Source organism: Bufo bufo, chromosome 3 (genome assembly GCF_905171765.1).
Source record: "Bufo bufo chromosome 3, aBufBuf1.1, whole genome shotgun sequence".
Classification (NCBI taxonomy): domain Eukaryota; kingdom Metazoa; phylum Chordata; class Amphibia; order Anura; family Bufonidae; genus Bufo; species Bufo bufo.
Window position 1 is genome coordinate 538185235 of NC_053391.1, and position 13721 is coordinate 538198955.

The window sequence follows — 13721 nt, forward strand, 5'->3', positions numbered from 1 at the left end:
GGTCTGGCATTATCTTGTTGAAAAATGCAGGGTCTTCTCTGAAAGAGATGACGTCTGGATGGGAGCATATGTTGTTCTAGAACCTGAATATATTTTTCTGCATTGATGGTGCCTTTACAGACATGCAAGCTGCCCATGCCACACGCACTCATGCAACCCCATACCATCAGAGATGCAGGCTTCTGAACTGAGCGTTGATAACAACTTGGGTTGTCCTTGTCCTCTTTGGTCCGGATGACATGGCGTCCCAGATTTCCAAAAATAACTTCGAATCGTGACTCGTCTGACCACAGAACAGTCTTCCATTTTGCCCCACTCAATTTTAAATGATCCCTGGCCCAGTGAAAACGCCTGAGCTTGTGAAATGGCTTCTTCTTTGCACTGTAGAGTTTCAGCTGGCAACGGCAGATGGCACGGTGGATTGTGTTCACTGACAATGGTTACTGGAAGTATTCCTGAGCCCATTCTGTGATTTCCTTTACAGTAGCATTCCTGTTTGTGATGCAGTGTCGTTTAAGGCCCCGGAGATCACGGGCATCCAGTATGGTTTTACGGCCTTGACCCTTACGCACAGAGATTGTTCCAGATTCTCTGAATCTTCGGATGATGTTATGCACAGTTGATGATGATAGATGCAAAGTCTTTGCAATTTTTCGCTGGGTAACACCTTTCTGATATTGCTCCACTATCTTTCTGCGCGACATTGTGGGAATTGGTGATCCTCTACCCATCTTGGCTTCTGAGAGACACTGCCACTCTGAGAAGCTCTTTTTATACCCAATCATGTTGCCAATTGACCTATTTAGTGTTAATTGGTCTTCCAGCTCTTAGTTATGCTCAAATTTACTTTTTCCAGCCTCTTATTGCTACTTGTCCCAACTTTTTGGGGATTTGTTGACACCGTGAAAATTGGAATCAACATATTTTTCCTTTAAAATGATACATTTACTCGGATTAAACGTTTGATCTGTCATCTACGTTCTATTACAAATAAAATATTGACATTTGCCATCTCCACATCATTGCACTCAGTTTTTATTCACAATTTATTTAGTGTCCCAACTTTTTTGGAATCCGGTTTGTACCAAATTTTGAAAAACTTTGAAAAATTTGCAAATTTCCAAGTTTCAATTTCTCTACTTCTATAATACATATTAATACCTACAAAAATAGTTATTACTTTACATTTCCCATATGTCTACTTCATGTTAGGATCATTTTGGGAATGACATTTTATTTTTGGGGGACGTTACAAGGCTTTTCAAAAAACAACTTTTTAAGGACCAGTTAAAGTCTGAAGTCACTTTGTGAAGCTTACATAATAGACACCACCCAAAAATGACCCAATTCTAGAAACTACACCTCTCAAGGTATTAAAAACTGATTTTACAAACATCGTTAGCCCTTTAGGTGTTCCACAAGAATTAATGGAAAATAGAGATACAATTTCAGAATTAGAATTTTTGTCAAATTTTCTATTTTAATCCATTTTTACCAGTAACAAAGCAAGGGTTGACAGCCAATCAAAACTCAATATTTATGGCCTGATTCTGTAGTTTACAGAAACACCCCATATGTGGTCCTAAAATCCTGTACGGGCACACGGCAGGCGCAGAAGGAAAGGAATGCCTTATGGTTTTTGGAAGGCAGATTTTGCTAGACTGTTTTTTTGTGGACACCATGTAACATTTGAAGCCCCCCTGATGCACCCCTAGAGTAGAAACTCCAAAAAGTGACCCCATTTAAGAAACTAAACCCCTCAAGGTATTCAAAACTGATTTTACAAACGTCATTAACCCTTTAGTTGTTCCACAAAAGTTATTGGCAAATGGAGAGGAAATTTCAGAATTAAAATTTTTGGGCAAATTTTCAATTTTAATCCATTTTTTCCAGTAACAAAGCAAGGGTTAACAGCCAAACAAATATCAATATTTATGGCCCTGATTCTGTAGTTTACAGAAACACCCCATATGTGGTCGTAAACTGCTGTACGGGCACACGGCACAGCGCAGAAGGAAAGGAATGCCATACGGTTTTTGGAAGGCAGATTTTGCTGGACTGTTTTTTTTGACACCATGTCCCATTTGAAGCCCCCCTGATGCACCCCTAGAGTAGAAACTCCAAAAAAGTGACCCAATTTTAGAAACTACGGGATAGGGTGGAAGTTTTGTTGGTACTAGTTTAGGGTACATATGATTTTTGGTTTTGGTCTATATTTCACTTTTTGTGAGGCAAGGTAAAAAGAAATAGCTGTTTTGGCACAGTTTTTATTTTTTGTTATTTACAACATTAATCTGACAGGTTAGATCATGTGGTAATTTTATAGACCAGGTTGTCACGGACGCGGCGATACCTAATATGTATACTTTTTTTATTTATGCAAGTTTTACACAATGATTTCATTTTTGAAGCAAAAAAAATCATGTTTTAGTGTTTCCATAGTCTGAGAGCCATAATTTTTTCAGTTTTTGGGCGATTACCTTGGGTAGGGTATGATATTTGCGGGATGAGATGACAGTTTTATTGGCACTATTTTGGGGTGCGTGTGACTTTTTGATCGCTTGCTATTACACTTTTTGTGATGTAAGGGGACAAAAAATAGTTTATTTAGCACAGTTTTTATTTTAAATTTTTTATGGTGTTCATCTGAGGGGTTAGGTCATGTGATATTTTATAGAGCCGGTCGATACGAACGTGGCGATACCTAATATGTATACTTTTTTATTTATTTATGTAAGTTTTACACAATAATATAATTTTTGAAACAAAAAAAAAATCATGTTTTAGTGTCTCCATATTCTGAGAGCCATAGTTTTTTTCAGTTTTTGGGCGATTATCTTAGGTAGGGTCTAATTTTTTGCGGATGAGATGACTGTTTTATTGGTACTATTTTGGGGTGCATATGACTTTTTGATCGCTTGCTATTACACTTTTTGTGATGTAAGGTGACAAAAAAATGTTTTTTTCAAACAAAAAAAATGATGTTTTTGTGTCTCCATATTCTGAGCCATATTTTTTTTTTTTTGGGCGATTTTCTCAGGTAGGGGCTCATTTTTTGCGGTATGAGGTGACGGTTAGATTGGCACTATATTGGTGGGGAAACGCCTTTTTGATCGCTTGCTGTTCTACTTTTTGTGATGTAAGGTGACCAAAATTTTTTTATTTAGCACAGTTTTTATTTTTTATTTTTTACGGTGCTCATCTGAAGGGTTAGGTCATGTGATATGTTTATAGAGCCGATACGGACGCGGCGATACCTAATATGTATACTTTTTTTTTTTCCCCTATTTTTTACCAATTTTTTTCCACTTTATTTGGGGAAAATGACGTTTTTGTTTATTTTTACTTGAAACTTTTAATTTTTGGGGGGGAAAACTTAATTTTTTCTACTTTTTTTTTTCACTTTATTTTTTGTCCCACTTTGGGACTTGAACTTTTGGGGGTCTAATCCTTTACAATGCATTCCAATACTTCTGTATTGGAATGCATTGGCTGTATGAGTAATACTGTGTGTATTACCCATACAGCTTCCGGCCTGTGAGATGCAGGGGGCTGGATCTCACAGGCACGTCACAGGAAGGCAGCGCGATGCCTTCCTTAGACATTGCGCTGCCTTCCATGCCATCGGGTCCCCCCTACAGCCGCATGGAGACCCGATGGCACCGCCCGATCGCCACCGCAACTAAAGCCGCAAACCACAGGTCTGAATTGAACTGCGGTTTGCGGCGATCGCCGATACGGGGGGGTCACATGACCCCCCCCCTCGGCGTTGTGACAGGATGCCCGCTGAATGATTTCAGCTGGCATCCTGTCCCGATTCACGCCGCAATCGCGGTTTAAACCCATGACGTACCAGTACGTCATGGGTCCTTAAGGACTCGGGAACCATGCCGTACCGATACGTAATGGGTCCCTAAGGGGTTAAAGGAATTGTACACCATCTATCGGGACAAGCATGGGCCTGAAATTGGGTTCTCCAAATTCTGTGAGTTTCGGCCAAAATTATGTGTTACTGTTGGCTCATCAGGAACTCATTCAGTCTGTCTGCACAATCTATCAAAATGTTAAACTCCAGATGACAAAATGTTTTTAAGTAAAACTGTCTGTGATATTAAATCAAATGATTGCATGTTGCAACAATGTGAAAAGTGCCCTGGAAGGACTACTTTGGAAGAATATCTTGCTGATTATTTTAAGGAAAGTGACCCTAATGATAATGTTGAATTTAAAAAGTGGATTCACACAGATCGGGATACCTTAGAAATCCAGCAGTCATCCTTAGAGGATTTTACCTCAGAAGTAATTGACTAAATTTGTAACTTGACTATAACACCATTTTATTTCTAAGCACTAAAGTGCTTATCTAAATGAGCTGAAACAAAATCTGGAGGAGGGACATGTCATTTTTCTGATGGACTTTGCCAAAAACTCCTCCTTTGTAGTGTTGGTCGATCACCAAAGTGCTCGAGTAAACCGCATCGGGATGCTCGGGTGCTCTACCGCTGCTCTGAAGAGGGGAGGGTGTCTGGTTCATAGTAAAAGGTCAAAAAGAGAGGTACTCGGATACAACCTATATATCACATAAAGGAGGGCCTCATTCACATTGTGGTACAATTGTTCAGGTAGTGGGACTCCTACACTCATAAAGCCTATGCACTAAGTGAAAGGGCTGTCAAAAAATACAAGGAACCGGCAGTTGAGTGTCTGCTGGTCACCCTCAAACATTATGGGTGAGAGCCTGCTGGTGACCCTCTAAAACATTATGGGTGAAGGCCCGCTGCTGAGCTGACCCTCTAAAACCTTAGGAGCAAGGACAGCCTAATAAGCATGTTGATATGATGGAGGAGGAGGAGGACGAGAAAAGGGAGATTGAACCATATACCCTTTTTAGTGGTGGAGGGGGTACATTGGAACACAGTGTATTCAATAAACCATAAAAGCCCCATTTAGAGTGCCTTTATGTTCAGCCGCTTTCCTCTGGTGGAGTAGAGAAGTCAGGGGCAATCCAGGCCTTGTTTATTTTTATAAGAGTCAACCGGTCAGCATTTTCAGATGACAGGCGGATGCGCTTATCAGTTATTATGCCCCCAGCAGCACTAGATACACGCTTTGACAAAACGCTGGCTGCGGAGCAGGCCAGCACCTCCAAGGCATAGAGCACCAGTTTGTGCCACGTGTCCAGCTTGGACATCCAATAGTTGTAAGGCACACAGGGATCACTGAGGACGCTGACACGGTCTGCTACGTGTCATAAAACTGTCCCAGGCCTTGGAGAGTGTTGCCCTGCCTCTGTTGGAACTGCTGTGTGTTCCCCTCATCTCCCCTCTTTGGTTGGCCAAGGAACTACGTACTCTGTAGCCAGCATTGTCAGCTGGAAATTTTCGGAGCAATTTTTCCACAAGGGCCTTCTGGTATTGCACCATCACAGAAGGGTGAACAACCAGTAATCAGTGTTGGCCAAAATGTAATGCGAGGGTCATGGGAAAGGCAGCCTAACATAGTCAGCCATGTGTGCCAGAGTCCCAACAGACAAAACGTTGCTGTCCTCATAACGAGGATGACTCTCAGTATCCTCATCCTCTTCCTCCTCTTCTACCCATCCACCCTGAACAGATGGAATAAAAGTTCCATGGGTACTGTCCTCTGTAGCGGAGGCAACCATCTTCTTATTCTCCTCCTCCTCATCATCATCCAATTTGTGCTGAGAAGACGAACTGAGGGTGATCTGGCTATCACCCTGTGTACTGTCCTGCCCCATTTCCACCTCTTCCACATGCAAAGTGTCGGTCTTAATTGTGAGCAGCAAGCGTTTGAGTAGACACAGAAGTGGGATGGTGACGCTGATAATAGCGTTATCGCCGCTCACCATCTGTGTTGATTCCTCAAAGTTGCGTAAACCCTCACATAGGTCAGACATCCATGCCCACTCTTCGCGTGTGAAGAGCAGAAGCTGACTGTAAAGGTGCCGACCATGTTGCAGCTGGTATTCCACTACTGCCCTCAGCTGCTCACAAAGCCTGGCCAACATGTGGAACGTGGAGTTCCAGCGCATGCTCACGTAGCACAACAGTCGGTGACCTGGCAATTGCAAGTGCTGCTGCAGTGTTGTTAGACTGGTGGAAGCTGTCGATGAATTGCAGAAATGGGCACACACGCAGCGGACCTTCACCAGTAGTTCAAGAAATTTGGTGTAGGTTTTGAGAAACAGCTGAACCACTAAGTTGAACAAGTGGGCTAGGCATGGTATGTGTGTAAGTTTGCCGAGCTCCAAAGCCGCTACCAAGTTACAGTTGTGTTCAAAATTATTCAACCCCCACTGAAATTGAGTGTTTTGGCCAGTTTGACATTGATTTTGATCATTTCAGTCATCTTGTTTACAATTAAATCAAAGAGGCACTTGTAAGTCAGACAAATATAACATAACATTTATAATGAAATAACCACAAATGTCTTTTCTGTGCTCACATCATTATCAGTTTTATTCAACCCCCAAGTGACATTCAATCTTAGTACTTAGTACAACATCCTTTTCCAGTTATAACAGCTTTTAAACGTGAAGCATAGCTTGACACAAGTGTCTTGCAGCGATCTACGGGTATCTTCACCCATTCTTCATGGGCAAAAGCCTCCAGTTCAGTCACATTCTTAGGCTTGCGCGCTGCAACTGCTTTCTTTAAGTCCCACCAGAGGTTCTCAATCGGATTTAAGTCTGGTGACTGCGATGGCCACTTCAAAATGTTCCAGCCTTTAATCTGCAACCATGCTCTAGTGCAGTGTTTCCCAACCAGTGTGCCTCCAGTTGTTGCAAAACTACAACTCACAGCATGCCTGCACAGCCAAAGGCTGTCCGGGTATGCTGGGAGTTGTAGTTTTGCAACAGCTGGAGGCACACTGGTTGGGAAACACTGCTCTAGTGGACTTGGAGGTATGCTTGGGATCATTGTCCTGTTGAAAGGTCCAACGTCTCCCAAGCCTTAGGTTTGTGACGGACTGCATCACATTTTCATCCAATATCTCCTGGTACTGAAGAGAATTCATGGTACCTTGCACACGCTGAAGCTTCCCTGTACCTGTAGAAGCAAAACAGCCCCAAAGCATGATTGACCCCCACCATGCTTCACAGTAGGCAAGGTGTTCTTTTCTTCATAGGCCTTGTTCTTCCTCCTCCAAACATAGCGTTGATCCATGGGCCCAAACTGCTCTAATTTTGTTTCATCAGTCCACAGAACACTATCCCAAAACTTTTGTGGTTTGTCCACATGACTTTTGGCATACTGCAGTTGACTCTTCTTATTCTTTGGAGACAGCAAGGGGGTGCGCCTGGGAGTTCTGGCATGGAGGCCTTTATTACGCAGTGTGCTCCTTATTGTCTGAGCTGAAACTTCAGTACCCACATCTGACAAATCTTTTTTCAGTTCCTCAGCAGTCACACGGGGACTTTTCTCCACTTTGCGCTTCAGGTAGCGCACAGCAGTCGAAGTCAGCATCTTCTTTCTGCCACGACCAGGTAGCGTTTCAACAATGCCTTTTGCCTTGAATTTGCGAATGATGCTTCCTATGGTGTCTCTTGGTATGTTTAACATCTTAGCAATCTTCTTATCACCTCTTCTCTTGTCTTCCTGGACCATTCTCTTGACTTCACCATGTTTGTAAACACACCAGTAAATGTCTAGAAGGAGCTGAGTATCACAGTCCTTTTAAATCTGCCTAATTGGTGCTTATTATGCTTGATTGCTTCTCCTTGACATCCACAGGTGTTTTCAATACCTGATCGAAAACACTTGAATGAACCTCTGTTCTTAAGAGTGGTAGTCTTTAAGGGGTTGAATAATTGTGTCAATGAAGAAATCACAAAAAAAACATTTAATACTGTATTACAAAAACAATTGATGTCATTTTAGTTGCATTTGGTTCTTTAAAAAGTCCTTGTAAGATTTCATTCTGATCACAATTACAAATGTACACTAAATTCCCTAAAACCCTTTACAGCATTGGGGGTTGAATAATTTTGAACACAACTATACATCCATTATCAGACACAACCATGCCTTGTTCTAGGTTGAGTGGCGAGAGCCACAGCCAGGGCCGTCTTTGCCGCAGGGCAAAAGGGGCAGCTGCTCCTGGGGGCCCAAGGGAGCTCCGTTTCCCGACTCCCATTCACTAGTCACTAGGTTAAAACATTCGTTGCTAGGTTAAAACATTCGGGGCCTGGTGCCCTGATGTTTTGTCCCAGGCCCCGAATGTCCTGCCTGCTAGATACAACTGTATTGCCGTACACAGAACGGCAATACAATTGAATCTAATATACACTGTCTGCGAAGAGGTGAAGGACCTGTGGTGACATCACAGGTCATGTGATCAGCAAAACAGGCTGTGATAGGATGACCTGGATGATGTCACCATCATGTGACCAGTGCAGGATTGGACCGGAGTGAAAAGGAGAAGGAGCCTAATGGTGATTTCTGTACATGAGGAGAGGTAAGTGAAGAGAGAGGCAGAACAATGCTGGGGGTTGAAGTTATTTAACTAGGATGTATGTTAGGGCTGAAGGGAGGGATGTTATTGACATGGAACTGTGTGCTTGAGGTGGCTGGGGGAAGGACTGATGTTATTTACATGGGACTGTATGTTGAAAGTGGATGGTGGGGGGGAATGATGTTTATGTACATGGGACTTAATGTTTAGGCTACGTTCACACTTGCGTTTGGGGATCCGCTTGTGAGATCAGTTTCAAGGCTCTCCCAAGCAGCCCCAAATGCATCAGTTTAACCACAATGCATTCTGAATGGATGCGGATGCATTCAGAATACATTCGTTCGGCTCCATACGGCCCCCCGTTCCGTTTTGGAGGCGGACCCCAAAATGCTGCAAGCAGCGTTTTTTGTGTACGCATGGCCTTGCGGAGCCAAACAAATCTGTCCTGACTTACAATGTAAGTCAATGGGGACGGATCCCTTTGCATTGACACAAAATGGTGCAATTGTAAACGGATCCGTCCCCCATTGACTTTCAATGTAAGTCAGGACGGATCCGTATTGGGACTTAGAAATTCAAATCTAATACAAACGAATCGGTCCTGAACGGATGCATTCGTTTGTATTATCGGTGCGGATCCGTCCTGTACAAGTACAGGACAGATCCGCACGAACGCAAGTGTGAAAGTAGCCTTAGGGGGTGATGTTTACATGGGACTGTGCGTTGGAGGCGGCTAGGGAGGAGGTGATGTTATTTACATGGGACTGTATGGTGGAGGGAGGATTATAACTGCAGGGGGCACTGCAAATCCAGGGGACATTATAGGTGGTCTTATTACTACTGGGGGCTCTATAGGAGGGTTTTATAGATCCGCCTTTTTTCTACTAAGCGCACTATGGGGGCCTTATTACTACTGAGGGGTCTGTAGGGAGCTTTATTACCACTGAGGGAACAATAGGGGGCCTTATTTCTACTGGGGACTCTGTGAGGGTATTATTAATATGGGAGGGCTCTTCTAATAATGGGGGCATTGTTGAGGAGCATTATCACGGTTGGGGCAGTGTTACTAATGAGGGCATTCTAGAAGGGAATTACTATTGGTGGCACTATGAGGAGCACTATTCCTATGGGGGGCAGTAATGTTTCTTCAGGATAGTATTTGGGGGTATTGGGGGGGGGGCAGGGGCGTAACTAAAGGCTCATGGGCTTTGGTGCAAGAGTCCAGGGGGCCCAAGTAAATTCTTGCTCAGGGTCCAATCAATATTAAAGACGGCCCTGGCCACAGCTCAGTCTGGTCCCTTATACACTCTGCAGCGGTATGTTGTTTATCACCTAAGCAGATCAGTTTAAGCACAGCATGTTGCCGCTTCCTGACTGAAGAGCTGCACTGCTGCCAGCTACTGATGATAATTCAGAGGTGGAAGTGGAGGAGGCGGACGAGGAGAAGGGGGGGTTGCAGCCACTAACGTAGGTGGCAGCGGAAACCCTGATAGAAGTAGGGCCCGCAATCCATGGTGTCGGTAGAACCTGTGCCATCCCAGGCTACAACTCGTTCCCGGCCTCCACAACGTTCACTCAGTGTGCCGTCAGGGAAATGTAGCATCCCTGGTCAAAAGCACTTGTCTATGTGTCAGTCGTTAAGTAAAACTTCCCAATAAATGTGTTGGTCAGGACACGGGTGATGTTACGGAACTCATGCTGGTGTAAGGCTGGGACTGCACACCGTGAAAAATAATGGTGACTGGGGACAGAGTACCTGCGGGACAGCCGCCGCCATCAGGCTTCGGAAAGCCTTAGTGTCCACAAGCCTAAATGGCAACATTTCCAGGGCCAGCAATTTTTAAAAGTATGTATTTAGTGCTATGGTCTGTGGGTGGGTGGCTGGGTATTTGCGCTTTTGTTCAAAGGCCTGGGGTATAGACATCTGTACGCTGTGCTGGGACACAAAAGTGGATGTGCTAGCTGATGGTGCTTGCGAAGGTCCATTTGCATGGCGGGAGGCATCCAGGCCTGCGTCTTGGACAGGGGATTGGCCAGCACATAACACTGGTGAAGAGGAGGCAGTGGTGTGACCCGCAGAGACTAGTTGTGGACACAGGCATTCGGCCCACCTATTAGGGTGCTTTGATGCTATGTGGCGGATCATGCTGGTGGTGGTGAGGTTGCTAGTGTTTACGCCCCTACTCACTTTGGTACAGCACAGGTTGCAAATGACAATTCTTTTATCGTCCGCACTGTCCTCAAAAAAGCGCCAGACAGCGGAACACCTACCCCTTGGCAAGGGAGATTGCCGCAATCGGGTGATCCGGGAAATAGTTGCGGGCCTGTTTGGTGTTGCCCGCCTTCTCCCTTTTGCGACCCCACTGCCTCTTCAAGCCTGTTGCGGTCCTGCAGATTTCTCCCCCTCTGTACTGCAGTCCTTGCTCGGCTTGCCACCTTCCTAGATTGGGTCAGTGACTTTATCGTCCAGCACCTCCTCTTCTACTTCCTCACTGGAGTTTCAATTGAGGAGCAGGATGGTTTGATCAATTTCTTTCATCCCCTTGGTCCTGTGCAAGGTCATTTTACTGGCCTTCCCTAGAGACACTTGCTGGGTCCCAGAAGAGAATGTTATTGTTTCCCTTGATGCCCCCACAACATCATCTGGCAGGCAATATGTCTTCTCACAAGTTGTTTTGGTGATTATTGCCAGGAAATTCTAAACTTTTTGCAATTTGTAAAAGATGGGAAGAGAAGTATTTTAGTATGCATGTTGTGTTTTTACTTTCTTGTTATTCTTCAATAAAACTTGGACACCCATGGCTGGTATCTTCTTTCATTGTTGGAAATTGCTCCCTGGCAATGGCAATAATTCTTTTGAACTGGCAGAAGCTGAGTCGTCCAATGCAAGATTGATGATAAATGTGCCAATTAAAATGGCAACCCGCAATTAATTTGAATATGTGTATGGAAATATATCTTAAAGTTATATTAGGATAACAAGCTCAGCAGCACTACATTATCTTATGTTTCTGGCTCACCAGCCTGACAGACAGAATACCACCAAAAATGTCTCCTTGTAGTGAAGTTCATGCACGGATGCAAAATATGTGCATTCTTATGAGCTTAGTTATGGCTAACATAAGGCCGGGTCAAAGATAAAACAGGGTGACTTTTGTGGCAAAAAAACATGCTCTTTTTGATTAAATTAATAAAAAAAAATATTAACGAATAAACACATTTGAGATGTTTCCACCCTAATAGTATCAAAAATTGGCAAAAATATGAAATGTCATTGCTTTCTCTAATCATATCTTGTCTTGAAGTTGGTTAGAAACTTGTGTATGTGACCTTAAGATACATAACTTCTGGCAAAATTACAGCCTGATCTTACATGCATGTCAGGAGCAATGGGCAGTCAAAGTAGGCCCTTAATGGTCATTTGTCAGTATTTTGATGGCATGTAAAAATTAAGTCAAGCATTCTTAAGGGACCAAACTGCAAGAAAACTTAGACTAAGTAGTTTTACTAACCTGCAAAATTTCAGCCTCCTTGACAAAGTTGCCACTTTGGGTTACGCAGCAAGCAGAGCATTATACAGTAGCTGGTCCATAATCAGCGGCCTGAATATCTGGAACCAACAGAGGTCCAGATAAAACAATTTGTAAAATTTAATTTAGGACCCAAGGAACATCTGTGAAAAATTGTATTCAATTTGGAGAGGGTCAGATTTCTAGGTTTGTCCACTTGCCATGGAATGACCCTTAAAATAAATTAAGACTGCTTGTTCTGTACAGGTAGCCATCTTAATAACTTCATAGCCAGAATTACAAGAGAGATATGACCTCTGTGTAGATAACAGAGGATCCATCATTCAAAATAAGTGATGTCACAGCTTAATTACTCTTCCTGACTTCTACACAGGTCACAGATCGTGCCTAGAAAACTCTTTAATAGAAGTAATTGAGGGCAACTTCAGTCTATTTTGTCTGTGGCTTTGAGGCCGCTCTCAAAGAAGTCTTGACATACTTTGGATTCTAATATATCGTAATGTTATTGCTGCTTTCTCAGCACAGAAAAATAATCTCTTTTGTTGCATAGTGAGCTTCTATGGTGTATGGTGGTGTTGCTGTCTACCATGCAACAGCCCTGGTGTTTGATTCTTAAAGGAGATCTCTACTGTGATTTTTCTTTTTTTTTCTTTTTGTAAAGGTTATGATAGAAAGCTGTATATTTTGGTTATGCCAGAAAAATGCAACTCTTACATAAAACAAAAACTGGAAAGTAAAATTTCCATTCTTGCACCATAGCCACAACTTCCTGTGAAGGTGACACTAAGGAGGTATTCAACTGTGCAGGGGCACTTAGGGGAAATTACTACAGCGAAAGGGGCACTAAAGAGGCATAATTACTGTGAAGGGGGCATAACTACTTGGTTGAAATTTAACAAAAACTGGCATTTTATGCCAGTCTTGACATCCTCTTTGTAGTCCTAGGAAGCACCTAATTTATGACAAGGCGCAGGCCCCATCCTCTGGCAGTCTATGCACCTAAATAGCTGCACTGAAATGAAGATTTCATTTACTGGTAGATCACAAAACTATTCCCTCTGGATCAAGTTCAACAGTAGACACACTGTATTGTAAGATGATACTGTTGGTAGTACAGTTACACACAAGCCTGATAGATACAGCCTGCATGTTTTGAGGTCCAGGAAGCAGACTGGAAGTGTAGATGCGTGCAGACACAGGACAGACTGACAGGCAGGCTAGATGTGCAAACACAGGAAGCACAAGCTGGGTGTTTGGCAGGAATGCAGACTATACAGATGGACAGGTTTAAGTATCATACCAACAGAACTCAAACTTGACTTGAAAGTGCAGAAGTACAAAGGCAGGCCAAGAACAGACGAAGAACACAGGAGATAATGCAGGATAATCACAGATAAATCACAGAAGCACAAGATTTTTCAACGCCTTAGTTGTTCAAAAGGAAACCTAAAGCAAAGGCACCCACTGGGGTGAGTGCCTAAAATACCCAGGGACTCCCAGTTGGGGAAGGATTTGGGGGTGCGCACCCTATGGCCCTATAAGAGGCTGGAGGTGAGTGTGCATGACCTAAGAACAGAGGTTGGAGCACAAGGCAGAAGCATAGAGGAAGCAGCATGGTGAGTCGCATGGGTCTCATGCCTGCAGGGGAGAGCAGTGCAGTGATGAACATAGACAGCTTACCTAACAAACAGTTGGAAAAGTGACAACAAAAGGCTG